Genomic DNA, 18562 nt, shown 5'->3' with positions numbered 1-18562 from the left:
CAGTTCAAACTTAACCTTCTCAAGGGTCAAGTATTCCAACAGGTTCCCCCGCTACACCAGGGCACTGGGTGGAGAGGCTGCTCTCCATCCCAGCAGGATCCGCCTTCGGGTGATCAATGAGGCGAAGGCTACGATATCTGCCTCCGCACCCATTTCCAACCCTGGCTGGTCCGACACCCCGAATATGGCCTCCCGGGGACCCGGGTCCAGTTTCACATGCACCACCTTGGAAATTACCCTAAACACCTCCTTCCAGTACTCCCCGAGCTTTGGACAGGACCAAAACATATGAACGTGATTAGCGGGTCCCCCCCCGCAACGTTCACACACATCCTCTACCCCTTCAAATAATCGGCTCATCCTTGCCCTCGTGAGGTGCGCTCTATATACCACCTTCAGCTGTCTCAGCCCCAACCTCGCACATGAGGTGGAGGCATTCACTCTCCGGAGCACCTCACACCAGACCCCCTCCTCTATAACCTCTCCCAGCTCTTCCTCCCACTTTGCTTTGATCCCTTCCAGTGGTGCCTTATCCTCTTCCAAAATAGCTCCGTACACCGCTGACACTGCCCCCTTCTCCAGTCCCCTTGTCGTCAGCACCTCCTCCAGCAATGTGGAAGCCGCTTCCTCTGGGAAGCTCTGTATCTCCTTTCTGGCAAAATCCCGAACCTGCATGTACCTAAACACTTCTCCCTGCTCCAGCCCATACTTCGCTTCCAGCTCCCTCAATCCTACAAACCGACCCCGAAGAAACAAATCTTTTAGCGTCTTAATCCCCTTCTCTTCCCATTTCCGAAAACTTCCATCCCACCTCCCTGGCTCAAATCTGTGGTTCCCCCGAATCGGCATTTCCCTTGACCCTGCCCCCAACCCGAAATGTTGGCAAAACTGCCTCCAAATTTTCAATGAAGATATTATTACCGGACTCCCTAAGTATTTCCCCGGAGCTATCGGGAGCGGCGCTGTTGCTAGTGCTTTCAGCCCCGAACCCCTGCACAAACTCTCCTCCACTCTGACCCACTGGGAATCAACCCCTCTGACCCAGCTCCGCACCTTCTCCACATTCGCCGCCCAATAGTAGTACAACAGGTTCGGGAAACCCAAACCCCCGGCCTGCCTTCCCCTCTGTAGCAGCACCTTTCTCACTCTGGTCACCTTCCCTCCCCATATGAATGAGGTAATCGTTCCCCCAATCTCCCTGAAAAAAGACTTTGGCAGGAAAATCGGTAGGCATTGAAAAATAAACAGAAATCGCGGCAACACATTCATTTTAACCGCCTGTACCCGACCCGCCAGTGACAGAGGAAGGCCATCCCACCTTGCCAGATCGGCTTTCGCTCTCCTCTCCAAACTAGTGATGTTGTACCTGCGAAGCCTCCCCCACTCCCGGGCAACCTGCACTCCCAGATACCTAAAGTGAGTCCCTGCCCTATGGAGTGGCAGCTCCCCCAACCCCTGCCCCCACCCCCGGCCGAGACACCACAAAGTACTCACTCTTGTCCAGGTTCAGCTTGTACCCAGAGAAAGGCCCAAATACCTGCAGTAGCTCCAATATTCCTCCTATCGACGCACTCGGCTCCGACACATACAGCAGCAAGTCGTCGGCATATAAGGACACCCTATGCTCTATCCCCCCCCCCCGCACTATTCCTTTCCATGCTCCCAAACTTCTCAATGCGATGGCCAACGGCTCAGTCGCAAGTGCAAACAGCAGGGGGGACATAGGACATCCCTGTCTCGTCCCACGGTGGAGAGAAAAGTATCTCAAACTGATATTGTTTGTGCGGACACTCACCTTCGGTTCCTTATATAATAGCTTTACCCAGTTCACAAACCTTGGCCCAATCCCAAACCGCTCCAGCACTGCCATCGGGTACCCCCATTCTACCCGATCAAACGCCTTCTCGGCGTCCAATGCCACAACCACCTGTTTCCTTCCCTTCCGCCGGTGCCATAACGACGTTCAAAACCCTCCTAATGTTCGAAAACAGCTGCCTCCCTTTCACGAACCCCATCTGATCCTCCCCTATCATCTTCGGAAGGCACACCTCCAGCCTACCCGCCAGTACCTTCGCCAACACTTTTATGTCCACATTCAGAAGTGATATGGGCCTATACGACCCACACTCCATCGGATCCTTATCTTTTTTTAGCAACAGTGAAATCGATGCCTGCCCCAAGGTTTGTGGCAACACCCCCTTCCCTATCGCCTCTTCAAACTTCAAACTTCCCCACCTATCCTGAATTTTTTATAATATTCCACCGGAATATTCCACCGGAAACCCATCCGGCCCTGTCACCTTCCCCGACTGCATCCTCCCAATCGCATCCTTTATCTCCTGCTCCACTATTGCTCCTTCTAATGTAGCCCTGTCCTCCTGCCCTAGTCTCGGATAGTCCAACCCATCTAGAAATTCCTGCATCTCACGGTCTCCCCAGGGTGACTCTGACTTGTACAACCTCTCATAAAACTCCTCAAAACCTTTGTTAATCAGCACTGGAGCCACCACCAACTTCCCTGCCCTATCCCTCACCTGAAGAATTTCCCTTGCCGCTGCCTCTCTCCGGAGCTGACCTGCCAACATGCCTTCTCTCCTTATCTCCATGTTCATAAACTGCACCCCTTGCTCGTCTCAGTTGGCACACCGCCTTCCTGGTGGACAGTTAGTCGAAGCTCGCCTGCAGTTCCTTCCTCTTTTCCAGCTTCGCTGGGTTCCCATCTTCTGCATACCTCCTATCTACCTCCAACATCTCATCTATTACCCTCTACCACTCCAACCTCTCCTCTTTGTCCACCCTGGCCTTAAACAAAATTACCTCACCCCTCACCACCGCCTTTAGAGCCTCCCAGACGACTGCCTTCGACACCTCACCCGTACAATTGATGCCTACATATTCCTTAATTACCTTTTCAATTTTCTCACAGAACACTTGGTTCCCCAAAAGCTCCACATCCAGTTTCCACCCCGATCTCTGTGCTGCCCCCTTCTCGAGCACCATATTCCCCCAATGTGGAGCGTGATCTGACACTGCAATTGCAGAGTATTCCGACCCCTTGACTCCAGCCAGCAAAGCCTTTCCCACCACAAAAATGTCGATCCGCGAGTATACCTTATGGACTGCTGAGAAAAACAAATACTCCCATTCCCTTGGGTGCAGGAACCTCCAAGGGTCCACCCCTCCCATTTCCACCATTAGCCCAGCCAGCGCCTTCGTCCCCCCGATGGGACCAGCGAGCGCGGCTGTGATCTGACCAACCTTGGCTCCTGCACCAAGTTCCAGTCCCCCCCCCACAATCGGCTCATGTGTGTTCAAGTCGGGAATGGCCCCACACACCTTCCTCGCGAATCCCACATCGTCCCAATTGGGACCGTATACACTTAACAGCGCCACTAATCTCCCCTCCAGCGGCTCTGCCACAATCACATATCTACCCCCCTGATCTGCCACCACCTTCTCCATCTGGAAGCGTACCCTTTTGCTGACCAACACCGCTACCCCTCGAGCCCTTCCATCAAGTCCAGAGTGAAACACCTGACTAACCCAGCCCCTTTTAAGTCTCACCTGATCCTTCACCCTCAAGTGAGTCTCCTGCAGCATTGCTACATCGGCGTTCAAACTTTTAAGATGCGCAAGCACCTTTGACCTCTTGACCTCCTAGCCCTCTCACGTTCCACGTGACTATCCTTACTGGGGGTCTCTCACCCACCCCCCCACCCCCACCCCCCCTTTCTTATCCACCATCACCATACCACCGGGCTCTGCCCCATAAGCCTGACCCGTCCCTATCCATTGTTAACATCGAACCCCTTCCCCCCCCTCCCAAAACCCCCCCTACAAAAACAATCCCCAACATCCATCCCTTCTCCCCCTCTCGCTCGCCTCGTAGGCCCATTGAAGCCTGATATCCAGGCTCCAACGTCCGCAGCCCTCCTCTCACCTCACCCCCGTTCACTAGCTGACTTTAGTTAGCTAGCCCGGGTGGCTCCCCCGCCAAGACCTCTCGCCCCCTTCCACCCAGTCCCAGAGAAAGAAACACCAAAACAAACCCAACAACCCAACCCCTACAATTCACTAACATAACATTTAACTGTCGCAACACAGAACGCCATTAACTTGAACTCTGTAACAATGCAAAGAGAAGTAAATTTCAATACAAATCAGTAAAAAGAAAGTTGTAACATTTATATAATTTACAGCTGCTCAAACACAGTCCACAGTCTCTCTTCCAATTCCGCTCTTCACATCTGTCCCAAGCCTTCTGCCCTCACGAACGCCTCAGCCGCCTCCGCTGTCTCAAAATAGAAGTCTTTGGCGTTATACGTTACTCTCAACTTCGCCGGGTACACCATACCAAATCGCACCCCCTTCTTGTACAAAGCTGCCTTCACTCGCCCAAACGCCGCTCGTCTTTTTGCCAACTCCACCGTCCAGTCCTGGTAGATCCGAACCGCAGTACCATCCCACAGCACCTCACGCTCCTGCTTCGCCCAGCTTAATACTTTCTCCTTCATGCAAAACTTATGGAAGCAGATATTTACTGCCCTTGGCGGCTCGTTCACTTTGGGCTTCGGCCTTAATGACCGATGAGCTCGGTCTAGCTCGTACAGGGAGGGGCTCTCAACCTCCCCCATCAGCTCCGCCAACTTCTCAGCGAAGTATTGCGTTGGCCTTGGGCCCTCTGTCCCTTCGGGCAAGCCCACAATTCTCAAATTGTGCCGCCTTGAACGGTTTTCCTAGTCTTCCAGCTTTGCTCGGAGTCCTCTGTTAACCTCCACCACCCTCCGCAGCTCGTCCCCCATCGAGGAGACCTGGTCGCTGTGTTGTGACACGGCCTCTTCCACTTCCTTCATCTTCTCGCCCTGCTCTCTCACCTCGGCCGACGCCTTTGCCACCGCCACCCTCACCGGGTCGATTGCCTCCTCCACCAATGACTTCAACGCGACCGCTGTCTCCTTCCTCAAGGCCTCCATGTGCCTCGCAAACGGTTTTTCCAGCTCCACCGCCATCACCTCGGTCATCTTCTCCACCGTAAGTAGTGCGGTCCCGCCTTGCAGTTCGGCTTCCGCCATCCTGTCAACACTTTTGCTCATCTTCTCCTTCAGCGGCGAACCCGCGTTTCCTCCTTTCATCGACGCTGCTCTTCGCATCCTTTAGCGACTTATTGCTTTTTATCTTCTTACTTTTCTCCTCTCTCCCCCTTCACCCTCCTGTCCTTCAATCTGACTTCTTTTGTTGAAAAAAAAAAGGGGGAGAGAAAAAAAAACTTTTACCAAACTTCCTTTCTTCCTTTCTTTCTCCTCTACATTCACCCAGAGCTCCCCTGGGACCAGGCTTCAGCCTTCTTTCTTCCTCCTAGGTGGGAGCCATCCGACGTGGAGCACCCTCCCTACATAGTGCCCTGGCCTCGGGCCTGCCGCCTCAGCCTCCTCGTAGCTCCGCCCCCGCTGCTCTGATCTCGACGCCGCGCCGGTCCCAGCGCCTCAGCCCCCGCCGCCCGACACCCGTGCGGGGTTCTTCGCCGGCTGCTCGTGATGGCCCCAAAGGCTGTGAAGACTCGGGGATTTCCCCGAAATCGCCACGAATCGCGGCTACTGGCGGGAGCTCTTGTTGCTGCGGCTGCCCTGCTCGCCCAGCCACCGGAAGTCGGGTGCCCCATCTCTAAGTGAACCTGTGTTCCCCCACCTCCTGGAGGCCCCTAGTTAGCTGCCCTGCACTCCCCCGCACTTCAATTTCCCCCTCCACCCTCACTTCATTGTCTAGTTCAACCTTCTCTTTGTCTTGAAAGTGGGGGCTGCACTTATATGATGTATCAATTGGCAGCCTTGTGTTACAAACCACGCTGATGTTAATTGCGAAGATATCCAAAACCCAGAAGGATTACTTGGAACCCCGGTTCGTAGTGGTGTAGCGGTTCTGCTATAATGTGAGGGACGGAGTTCAAATACTTGTTTTCCACCAATAGACAAAGTCGCATCTCATTATTTCTCCAGACGTCTACCTCGAATCAATTCCCTTATTTCCCTTCTTTTTTAACCTTAATTTTCCCCAATTCTTAACACTTGCACGCTCCTGCAAAGTGTAATGTTGCAGCTCCCTTGAAACTGCCAATTTTGTTGAATTATTCGAGATCTTTTTATTTGAGGACATGAACTGAGGAGGTAGTGGCACTTTCTGAGGTTGTGATGTCGAACTGATTCCATAGATTGTTACGAGTGTTACTATTGTGAGGTCACAACATGCAATCGCTGGGCCGTTAGGATTGATCGTACTTGCACACACGGTGACAGGCCTGGATTTAATGGAATTAATGAACCGCTGTATGCAAAACTTTCAGCATAAGAATTTCACAGTAGTAACAAAGTTAATCGAAGGTTATTGTTTATTGTGAGGGGAATTGAACACAAGAGTATGGAGGTTGTGCTTCAGTAATGCAAGGCATTGGTGAGACCATATCTGGAGTACTGTGTACAGTATTGGTCTCCAGATTTAAGAAAATATGTAAATACATGGGAAGCAATTCAGAGAAGGTTTACTGGATTAATACCCGTGACGGGTGGGGTTGGCCTATGAGGAAATGTTGGACAAACTAGGCTTGTATTCACTAGAGTTTAGAAGAGTAAAAGTAAAGTAAAGTTGCCATAGTTCCAGATGACTTGAGGGGCGAGATGATTGGTGGTGGTATAACCTGAGGATCATCACACGTCAGGTGAGGGGCAAGGTAGAGAAGGTGGAGCCTTCATGAATAACCTCAGCTGGTATGGTAATTGAACCTGTGCTGTTCAAGGCCTTGCTCTGCATCACAAACCAATCAATTGTCCAGCCAACTGAGTTAAACCGGCTCCCAGTTTAAGAGGCAACTTAATTGAAACATATAGGATCCTGAAGAGATTTGACAGGACGGCTGCAGTAAGAATGTTTCCTCTTGTGGGAGAATCTATATCTAGGAACCGCTGTTTAAAAATAAGGAGTCACCCGTAAGACAGAGATGAGGATTTTTTTTTCTCCCAAAGTGTTGTGAGATTTTGAAGTTCTCTTCCTCAAAAGGGTGGTCGAAGCTGAGGCTTTTGGTATCTTAAAAGCAAAAGTAAATAGATTCTTGATAAGCAAGGGGGTTAAAGGTTATTGATGATAGGCAAGAATGTGAAGTTGAGATTAAAATTAGATAGCCATGATCTTATTGAATGACGGGAGCAGGCTCAAGGAGCCGACTGGCCTACCCCTGCTCCTAATTCGTATGTTGGTATGTTTCTGTGGATACATCTGTGGATACATGTCTTTCAGAATTCCCAGAGGTATTATCATAGATTATCATAGAATTTACAGTGCAGAAGGAGGCCATTCGGCCCATCAAGTCTGCACCGGCTCTTGGAAAGAGCACCCTACCCAAGCCCACACCTCCACCCGATGGCATGTATGTTTTCCATGAGACTGACGGTATGAAACATGTGTACACCACTCTTTGTCTCATTGTGCACATCATCATCATTTTCTGGTTTGTCAGTCACCTCATGTATGTGTTTCTGACAGGATACTGAATGGTTATTCTTGTTGCTTGAAGGCACTCATTGTGTGTGGTCTGTTTGGATCAGGGCACAGCTCTTTGTAGCCTTTGCTCTGGTGAACTGCTGCTGAGAATGGCTCTTCCTGCCACATGCCTTACAGAATTGGAGAAAAGCTGGACATTTCCTTGGATGCATGTTGAAGTCCACACCTTTCATATGTTGTGCTAGTTTTCGGTGTTTTAGTGAGCGCACCAACAATTGGGATTATAGGGGAATATCTAGGGTGTGGAGCTAAATTGGGCAGCACGGTAGCACAAGTGATTAGCACTGTGGCTTCACAGCGCCAGGGTCCCAGGTTCGATTCCCCGCTGGGTCACTGTCTGTGCGGAGTTTGCACGTTCTCCCCGTGTCCTGCGTGGGTTTCCTCCGGGTGCTCCGGTTTCCTCCCACAGTCCAAAGATGTGCAGGTTAGGTGGATTGGCCATGATAAATTGCCCTTAGTGTCCATAAGGGTTGGGAGGGGTTATTGGGTTGCGGGGATAAGGTGGAAGTGAGGGATTAATGTGGGTCGGTGCAGACTCGATGGGCCGAATGGCCTCCTTCTGCACTGTATGTTCTATGTAATCTATGTAATCTATGTAAATTGGCCAACTCTTTCAAAGATATATGCACAAGTAGAATGGCCTCTTTCTGTGCTGTACAATTCTATAATTTACCACCACCTTAGCATCTGCAGGTAGAGGAGAAGATGAAGTGTAAGAGGAAGTTGAGGATTAAAAGGAGCAGCAGAGTTAGTGACTAATAGAACTCCTGTCTGTCTGAGCCCTCATAGACTAGCTCATCAAAAAAAGCTTCAGCTAAGTCCCCTTTCTTCCCCTTTCAACAACAGTCTTGCACAATCCTTACCTCTTTTTTTACATTTACAATCAACATCGTGTTGCCTGTCCTGCACTGCACGCTTTCCCTCATTTCACTGCAAAATTAATATCAACTCTGTATGCACAAACACATTTTTCAAATAATATTAACATTTACAAAGGTGCATTCCCTTTTTACACCGTGCCCACAGCTTGGGAGCTGGATGGCTCCTGACTTAGAATCCCTACAGTGCAGAAGAAGGCCCGTTAGCCCATCATATCTGCACCAAACTTCCGAAAGAGCACTCTACCTAGGCCCACTTCCCCAGCCCATCCCCGCAACATAGCCTACACATTTTTGGACACCAAGGGACAATTTAGTGTGGACAATTCACCTAACCTGCACATCTTTGGACTGTGGGAGGAAACCGGAGCACCCGAAGGAACCCCACTCAGACACGGGAGAACGTACAGACTTCACAGACAGACACCCAAAGAATCGAACCTGGGTCCCTGGCGCTATGAGGCAGCAGTGCTAACCACTCTGTCACTCCAAGGACATCAGTGAACTGAATGCGATTTTAGGACAGCTATGGTCATTATTAGACTTGCATTTGTTAATTCCACATGTTTTAATGAACGGAGATTTCTCTATCTGCTATGGTGCAATTTGACCCCAGGGCATTCATCTCTCTCCTCTTCTCTCTCTAATGGAACCTTCGCAAATCTTTCTACGTAACTGAAACTTCATCCCTTCAACCATTCTCGTGGATCTTTTCTGCATCCTCTCCAATACCTTTGCATCTTTCCTCAAGTGTGATGCTCAGAACTGGATTGAATATTCTAGTTGAGGCTGGATTTGTGTTTATACAGGTTTCACATAGCCAATCTTCTTACTTTTGCCCTCTATGGCCCTTTGATAAAGCCCAGGATGCCGAATGCTTTAATAATCGCTCTTACATCCTATCTTGCTATCATTGATTTATGCACCTATACAACAAGGTTCCTCTACTCCAGCACCCTCTTTAGAATTGCACCCTGTATTTTATATTTTCTTTCCATCTTTTTCCTCGTTATTCATTTGCTTTCTGCCTTATCTTTGTTGGTTAGTTGGAAACAACAAAGGAAAGCATCACAGTTAGAGGTGTACAATATCAACCCCTCTCAATCCAACACAGCCAAACAATGAGATAAAACTTCAAATTTTAAAACAATGACTCCCAATCTGTTTCGCCAAATGAAATCCACAGTATCAGGTACGGTTTGTAGGGATCCTCTCGACTGGTGGCACCAGAGTAGATTCACTTAACCCAAAAATGGATGATTCCTGTGACCATAGACTGGTCCTACCGATGGGCTTCCCCATGGGGCTGACAACTTTGTGACAGAAGATTAGCTTGGAATTCATAAATATGTGAAATAAGGATATGATTCTAACCCATTGTGGATCATGGCATATCTATCGATCTTTAAAGCTTGAAAAAGCTGAGTGTAAAATTTATCAACCCAAGCAACACGAAGAAATGGAAATAGTCGTCAGGTCTATCACCACTGGGAGGTATTGAAAACTCCACCACTTATGTGGGAAGCTGGCAAAGCCAAACTCTGCTCTTTTTGTGGAGGAGCAACACATTCAACACTTTGCTTGATAAATCCTATTTGTTCTGGTGCCTTGCATTAGATATTTGTACTGAAAGAAAATAAAACAAATCACTTTCCACCTGTCTAACTGCATCCAACAAAGGAAATTAGCTTTTTCCTTCCCTCCGTTATAATCTACCAATTGAAAAACAACATGGGGGTCCATTGGTATGTAATTGATTAATTGAATAACATTAAAAAACTCATGAATTACGGGTTTGGCCTCAATGGCACTTCTGAGTCCGATTCTGGGCATCATACAAGGTTGTCGAGGCTTTGGCAATTGTGGAGAGGGGAATTACTAGAATGGAATCGGAGCTGAGGGGCTCCACTTGTGTGGAGATGACTAGAGAGACAGGGGCTGTTGCCCTTAGGGCTGAGGAGGTTAAGGGGAGATTTAAGAGATGTTCAAAATCATAAACAAGAGAAAAATCTCCCCTGGCACATGGTTTGACAACCAGGGGATAGAGATTTAAGATGATTGGCAAGAGAACTTGAGTTTTTCTACAGGATCTGTAATGTGTAAGCTAATGGTCGCCTGTCTTAATATCTCCTGAGTAGCTCAATATCAAATTCTATTTGACAATGCTGATGTGAAAGGGCTTGGGATATTTTATTTGGTTGAGGGTGCTATATAAACTCTGGATGTTGTTGTGGTGGATATTGATTCAAGAACAATTTTCAGAAGAGTATTGGATGGATGCCTGAAAGGTTAAGGGGGGAGGGAATTAGGGCATGGGCCTAACTGAGTGGCTCTTTCAAAGGGCAGACATGATGGGCCACAGAGCCTCCATCCATGTTGTGAGATGCTGTGATTTTAAAAAAGGAATATGCTGTTTCGGGTCTAGTTTTCTTCCTGCAGAATGCATGGGCAGTACCTCACTGTGCTCCATCAACAGGGTTGGAAACTCCAGGTGAACCCAAATCCCAGAGATGAAATGCTAGCATCCCACCCACTAATGCCAGAATCTAACCATTTTGGCCTTGGCAATCTATGTCAGATGGATGCTTCACATTGATCTCTCAGGTGTATTATTTGTTACCAGCTTCAGAAGCTCAGAGCTCAAAGTAACTGAGTGGCATAAGGTGAGAAACTCCCCAACCAAGAATACAAAGGCTTGTAGAATAATTTGAAGGGCACAGCTAAGCCAGCTGAATGCCCTTACAACTCTGGAACCCAATTGGAAAGCAGTTTGGAATGATGGGAGTCTGCTCTTGGCTGGGCCTTCTGCGAGAAATGCATCTTCAGCCCATTTCTGGCGAAAGGTGAGCCCATAATACAAAAAAGTTCCTAATTTGGCATCAAATTCATGATGTCATTCAAAGGCAATAATGGTGCATTGTGTATTACATAGAAATAGGTGCAGTGAGGGTCAGGATATCTAGAGAGAGGTTTACTCTGCAGCTGCTTGTGCGATACTTAATGTCGGGAATGTTGGTGCTGCAAAGTGTTATGGTGCCAAGGTTAAAATCCCTTGCTTTACCAAAGGCAAAATAGATAAGAGATCCTGGGTAGACACAATACCTTATAAGGCATTAATGTCTCAACTACATCATAATCAGTGCCCAACATGCCCTGTCACCAATCCCTTACAAGGCAGTGAAAAGTCACAAAAATTCACCACATCATAATAGATGCCTCATATATTATAAGCTGTGAAAGATGGCAAAACGTCAAAAGAAAATACTGCGATACAAGAAGCAAAAAGAAAGGTGAGAGACACAATAATGGGAAGCTGTAAGCCAAAAAAGAAACAAGATGCTTGCTTTTTACGAAGACGACACTTACGCCGCCTGAACGTATGCAAAAGGGACACGTCAAAAACGTATCGAAGAAGGCGTCACATCAGAAGATTACCAAAGAAGAGGAGGAGAAGAAGAAGATGTTAAACGTTAACCAGCAGACTTCACCGATCATCAAAATTTACACGTGTGGAGAGTGTTTCACTGCTCATAACAAGATCCTTTCTGTAAACAGTACACGCTGCTTCATATATACTGCAGCCATTTGAATAAACTTCAAATAAACAATTTGTATCTTGTCTTCAATCGAACGGATTAGAGATAATAATTTACTGATCTATGATGTAACTATGTCTAACAGCTTTTTTATTTTTTTTGTTCCCTCTCCAATGCCTTTCATCCCGTGGACTTCCGTCAGTGTGCAATAGCTATACAAACTGCCCCAGCCTCATTCAGCGCCTGAGACTCCAGGTCTCAAATGGGACTTTAAGGTCCGGTGGAATCTCGGTGATCAGGAAAAGTGAGGAAGTACAATCAAGGGGCCCCTCCCCCCCTCCCTGCTTGCTATCTAATGGTAAATCACTGGGAAAGTGCACTTGGGACGTTTGAGCACATTGTGATGCCACTGACATTAATGATCCGCCGCTTCGGTGGCAGGACAGCTGGTTTGTGATGCGCAGCGAGGCCAACAGAACGGGTTCAATTCCCGGACCAGTTGAAGTTATTCATGAAGGCGCCCTGCCCCTTCTGAAAATTGCCGGTGATCCCTCGGGTTTAATCACCACCAGCCAGCTCAAAGGGAGATGGGGGGGCATGGTGACACGAAGGGCAGCAGGCACTGTGGCATAATGGTTGGCATTGTTGCCACACTGAGCCAGGCACCCAGGTTCAATTCCGGCCTTGGGTGACTGTGGAGTTTGCACTTTCTCCCCATGTCAGCGTGGGTTTCCTCTGAGTGCTCTGGTTTCCTCACATCACGTGGGGTTATGGCGTTACGGGGATAGGGCAGGGGTGTGGGCCTAGGTAGGGTGATGTTGCTCTTTCAGAGGGTTGGTGCAGATTTGATGGACCAAATGGCCTCCTCCTGCACTGTAGGAATTCTATTCTATGGGAGAGTAGCATATGGTCATCTGGGACAATGGTCACTTCTGGGACGAGTTGGCGCACACACACACACACACACACACCTACTCACCATTGATGGGCGAGGTACTCATCCATCTCTCACACTGCACCATGAGAGTCGCCACTCTATGGAGGAGGCTGTGCACTCGTTGTTCAGGGTCAATGTTGTGTCATGCTCCACGTGAACTCCCCCAAGATAGTGACCGTGGCACATAAACCCCCAGGAACCTCTGCCAGGACTTATCCTGCACATCCCGCAGTCCCTGCTGCCTGAGGGGCAATTCCAGAGGCTGGTCATCTGGCTTGGACTCAGCATGGTCCCGGTGTCCAGCAGTCCTCCAACTGCCTTCGCCTTGGATATTCTCTGCCAGCTCCTTGTGCAAGTGTGACGTGCCCTCGCCACTGTTCAATGCCATCCGATCCGATGCACTATTGACCACTGACGTGCCGGTATCTGCATCGGTGCTTGGAACGGAGAGATGATGTGACGCAGGTGCATTCTGCCGGGAATTCTCCCCTGGTGAAGCGGCTCCTCCTCAGATGTCGAGAGGGTCCTCCGGGTTTGTGGCATGTCACAGGAATGCCGCATCAGAGGGAGGAAGAGAATTTGTCAGTTACTGACCTCATTACCTGTTGTAATCCAGGAGACACGAAGATGAAGGGTGAACTGACTTTATTTTAAACTCAAATGTAAAGCCGCGAAGTGGATGGGTGAACGCAGCTTCTGAGCTGAGCGTCAGCAGGCCACTGATGGGGGTTCTACCCCAACGTTGTCTTCCGGCTGTGGGTTCGTCACCTCAGTCTCCATTTCTGAGCCTGAGTCTTCGTCCTCTTGGGGGATGATCCTTGGGTGTACCATGGATTGAGTCCTTTGCCTGGAGGTAGGTTTCAAGGATGCTGAGGGCCTCACCCTGCCCAGAGTAGTTTCTGCAATCAAGGAGATGGTCGACGTGCATTTTTGCAGTTCTCTCCCTGGTCTTGACCTTGTACAACAAGGGGCCAGTCTTTCCTACCAGCAGTCCCAAGATCCAAGGGGACACGTCTCCTAAATTGCGAACACAGACAGTATCTCCTGGCCTGAAGGTGCTGTCATAATGTTTATTCTGCGCCTCCTGTTTTGACTCCACTTTCCCACCGAGGTTGGGAAACAGTAGACTGAGTCTGATACGGAGGCGTTGGCCCCCAGTAGCAATTCTACAGGCACATCCCCCGGCATGGCATGTGGCATGGTCCTGCAATTGAAGAGGAACCGAGCCAATTTGCTGTCAAGCGAGCCCGTGGTCTGTTTATTCACACCATTTTTAAATGGTTGGATCACCCATTCAGCTAGGCCATTAGATGTTGGGTGGCATGGCGCTATTTGATCGTGTTTCATCCGATCGGACTTCATGAACGCCTGGAATTCTCCGCTGGTGAAGGGGGTCCCGTTGTTGGACACACGGACCTCCGGTATCCCTTGATACAAACTGACTGCTGAAATCACGGCGCTGAAAGTTACGGAGGACATAATGGGTGGGATTCTCCCCTACCCGACGGGGTGGGAGGTCCTGGCGCTGAGGAGTGGCGTGAACCACTCCGGTGGCGGACCGCCCCAATGGTGCTCCGCACCTTCAGGGGTTAGGCCGGCCCGGATTGGTTTGTGCAGCGCCGGCCGGCGGGGAAGGGCCTCCGCCGCCCGGCACGAGTTGGCGCATGCGTGGGAGCGCCAATGTGTGCTGGCATCATCCGAGTGCATGCGCAGGGGGGTTCATCTCCACCTCGGCCATCGCGGAGGACCGCAGCGGCCGACGTGAAACAATAGAGTGCCCCCATGTCACAGGCCCGCCCACGGATTGGTGGGCCCCGATCGCGCGCCAGGCCACCGTGGGGGCGCGTACCGGGCGAGATCCCCCCCCCCCCCCCCCCCCCCCCGTGGACCCCAGAGGCCGCTCGCGCAGCCAGGTCCCGCTGGCCAATACCTGGTGTAACATACGTCGCCGGCGGGACTGGCGGAAAACTGGCGGCCACTCGGCCCATCGCGGGCCGGCGAATCGCCGGGGGGGCCGCTGCCAGCGCAATTCCCGCCCCCGCCAAATCCCCGGCGCCAGAGAATTCGGCAGCCGGTGGGGGCGGGTTCACGCCGCCCCCCCGGCGATTCTCCGACCCCCCCCCACCCAGAAGTATGCCAATCCATTTAGAAGGGCATCGACCAAGGTTAAAAACATTGACCCAATAAACTGGCCTGACGAAGCCCATGCATACCTGTGCCCAAGGCCTCCCTGGCTATTTCTACCCTGGGTGTAACAAGGCCAATTGCGGGAGCTTCTGATTTTCCTGACATGATGGCCACTGTTTCACCAACTTTTCAATGTCAGAATCAAGCCCGGGCCACCAGACATAGCTCGTGTGAGCATCTTCACCTTGGCGACTCCTGGGTGACCACCGTGTCACTCCTTCAAGATTGGGTACTGGCCAGGGCGAGGGGCAATTACCCGGACCCCCCACAGGATGAATTCTTGATGTTTAGATAGTGAGGGCTTCAGGTCCTCCATAGGTTGTCCTTGACTTGTGCCGCTCAGGATCACATGGCATAGTTTCGCCAGCGTGTGGTTCTTCTGGGTCTTTGTCTGGATCTGCCTGGTGGACACGAGCAGTGTGTCCATAAAATGTTACAGCATGATGATTTTGTCCATTCTTGGTGGGGAGGGGCGAGCCTGTGGTGGCGGTGGGCAACTAAGGGTGTCAACATTGGATGTGTGTGTTCCTGGCGGTGCTCGAAGGAGTATACTAAAATAAGCTGCAGACCTTTCACGGTTCATGTCATTTACACCAAAGTTTGATTTATATCACAAGAGGGGAGTCCTTCTCAGAAGAGCCAGGCACTAACTTTCAAAATGTGACTTCAGATACTAAAATAAAATGTAAAAATCCGTGGACACATCCCCCGAGAATAAGCACGTTGACTGACATTTACAGGTGGCAGTACATCAAGCCTCGGGCGCAGGTGTACTGGGAATCGGATCCCAATACTCACGGGAGGGGGGGGGGGGAGGCATCCTCCTCCTCACCTTGGGAATGGAGTGGCCTGACCACCCCCTCAATCACCGCATCTCACTCACCCTGAGCTCCTGGCACAGAACGTCACAGACACCGGCTGACACTCAAGACGTCTCCACACACACACAGAGCGGTAGTGATGTAGTGAGAACTTATACCCAACCCTCTTTCAAACTAGCAGAGAATTAACTTGTGTCTGTTAACAGCTGAAGATATCTAAATCGCTGGCTTTTAAAGCAGACCAAGGCAGGCCAGCAGCACGGTTCAATTCCCGTACCAGCCTCCCCGAACAGGCGCCGGAATGTGGCGACTAGGGGCTTTTCACAGTAACTTCATTTGAAGCCTACTTGTGACAATAGGCCATTTTCATCTCATATTTAAAAAAATTCACAGGAATTGGGAATTACAAAATTTAAGTTCTTGAATTGTCAGAAGTGTTCAGATCAATTAACCCATTTTGCCCCAAGCAGAATGGATCTTTTGTGTTTTGTTTTACAGGAAACTGCAAGTGAAATAGATTGTAGCTTCAAGTATTTATTTGCAGACTGTCAATATCACAGCAATAGTCAGCCCAGTTTAAAATCCAGTGAAAGGGGAGTGGGCATCTAGGGAGGAGCTACGAAAGACAGAATGGACAGAGGAGTACGAGGTCGCATTCACCAGTCTTAAAAACTCCTTGCAACAACACCGGCATTAGGCTGCCAGATTTAACTTTCCCCTTCCACATATACGGCCATAATTGAATTATTACACTGCGGTAGTGACCCAACAACAGGGAGATTATAAGCGATTATAAGCCTATTACTCTAGCAAGCAATCAGCAGTTGCTGTGGGATATAGAAAATCCATGTCCCCTTAGTATAGGTTCTGAACCTGGGAGGATCAAAACAGTTTCAGGTGCTAGAGGGCTCAATGGGAGAGTCTAATACTTAAATGAGTGGATTACAGAAGTTAGAGAAGAGGGGGATAACCCAGCAGGATATATGAATATTGAGGGAAAGGTCCATACATGTGATGTGGAAGCAGGAGATGGGAAAGTGAATAGAGTCAGAGTTAGAGAGGGCCAGCGTGACCCTGGTTGTCGGTGCACACTGAATGGAGAGCAAAGAACAGGATGGTGATGGTCGAACAAGGCAGGACAAAATTAAAAGTGGAATCTATTGGAGGGGTAACGAGAACGACAATGATGGAAAAAAAAACTTGACCTTTAAAGGGATTTTAAGAAAATAATTTTAAAAATCATACACGCAGTTTAGGTAGTTTCTATAGATATAAGGACAAAACTTCTTTTGAAGAAATGGGGAAATAGACATTAATAGAAATCTGAAAGCTAACAACACAGTTTGAATTTGGAACACCACCAGTCTGGAACCTCTCCCGGTGACTGAGAGTTTTTCCTGAGGAGACACAGAGAGCGCATCGTTAGCCACATGCTGGTTTAGCACAGGGGTTGGTTTAGCACAGGGCTAAAGGGCTGGCTTTGAAAGCAGACCAAGGCAGGCCAGCAGCACGGTTTAATTCTCGTACCAGCCTCCCCGAAGAGGCACCGGAATGTGGCGACTAGGGGCTTTTCACAGTAACAGCACGGTTCGATTCCCGTACCAGCCTCCCCGAACAGGCGCCGGAATGTGGCGACTAGGGGCTTTTCACAGTAACTTCATTGAAGCCTACTCGTGACAATAAGCGATTTTCATTCATTTTCATGCTTGGTTCACAGCTGTGGGAGGGGGATGTGAAGGAAGGGTTGGGGGAATTGAAGGGAGAGGTGGGGTGGAGGGAGAGGTGGGGGTCGCATTGAGAGTTGGGGGGGGTGCGTGCTCGCAGGGGGGGTGGAAACGTCTCGGGCAGGTGGCTGCGTTGGTGTCTACGTACTTGTGTTACCTGGTGTAGGTCATTGACCTATTTTCAGCACTGGAGGCCAGTCCTCCTGGTCACACCTTGAGTTTACAGCCTGGAGTTTGTGGCTGACCCTGCAGGAACCTCAGGGGAATTGGTCACCTCTCCTGGCCTTCACTGCATCTAGGAACCTCCACAGGTGTGCATCGCTGAATCTTGGGGCAGGTCACCTGGGCGCCATTATTGCGAGCTGGCTGGGCAAGTGCTGCTCAACCTTGTTAGCGGGTTGCTGCCAAGCGCGGTGCCGGTGAATCAGCTGGCGAGCCTTCACTTTCGGCGAGAAGGCCGTGGAGCCTCGATAAGTGGACCAATCAACGTTGAATGACATTGCTGGTCTAGCTGGGTCATGCGGGAAGCTCGCAGCAGTTCCCACTAAATACCACATTTATAAATATTTCCAGAGAATCGTGCCTATTATGAAGATATTTTATTAGACTGCAAAAATTCTCCAGTGCTCGTGGTTGGGATTAAGTAATTGAGGGTAGAAGTTAGAGGGAGGAAATTAAAGCAGCAAATGGGATTTGGAACATTGGAACAATTCAATGCAATGCTTCAATCTGGCCTTGATATGTAAAGGGGTGGAGGCTAATAAATTGATAAACTTTCTCTTGGTAATGTTTGGGCCCATGTCTATGTTTTTACTTAAGAGAACAAAATTTGATATACTGGCCACCAGCCAGGGCACCTGGCTATCAGAGATAAGCAATAACTTTGAGATCTTTTGATAAGATTGCAAAGAGCTCAAGAATGCGTGTATAA

The 18562-nt window shown here is 49.6% G+C and overlaps 1 protein-coding gene across 4 annotated transcripts in view; it reads right to left on the bottom strand.

Annotated features, from left to right (window-relative positions):
• trpn1 (transient receptor potential cation channel, subfamily N, member 1) overlaps positions 1 to 18562 on the bottom strand; it is a 466288-nt gene that overhangs the window by 199098 nt on the left and 248628 nt on the right. The window lies entirely within an intron of this gene.

Source organism: Scyliorhinus torazame, chromosome 11, assembly GCF_047496885.1.
Source record: "Scyliorhinus torazame isolate Kashiwa2021f chromosome 11, sScyTor2.1, whole genome shotgun sequence".
Taxonomy (NCBI): domain Eukaryota; kingdom Metazoa; phylum Chordata; class Chondrichthyes; order Carcharhiniformes; family Scyliorhinidae; genus Scyliorhinus; species Scyliorhinus torazame.
The sequence above is the reverse complement of the archived record's forward strand: the minus strand, read 5'-3'. Positions and strand labels throughout refer to the sequence as shown.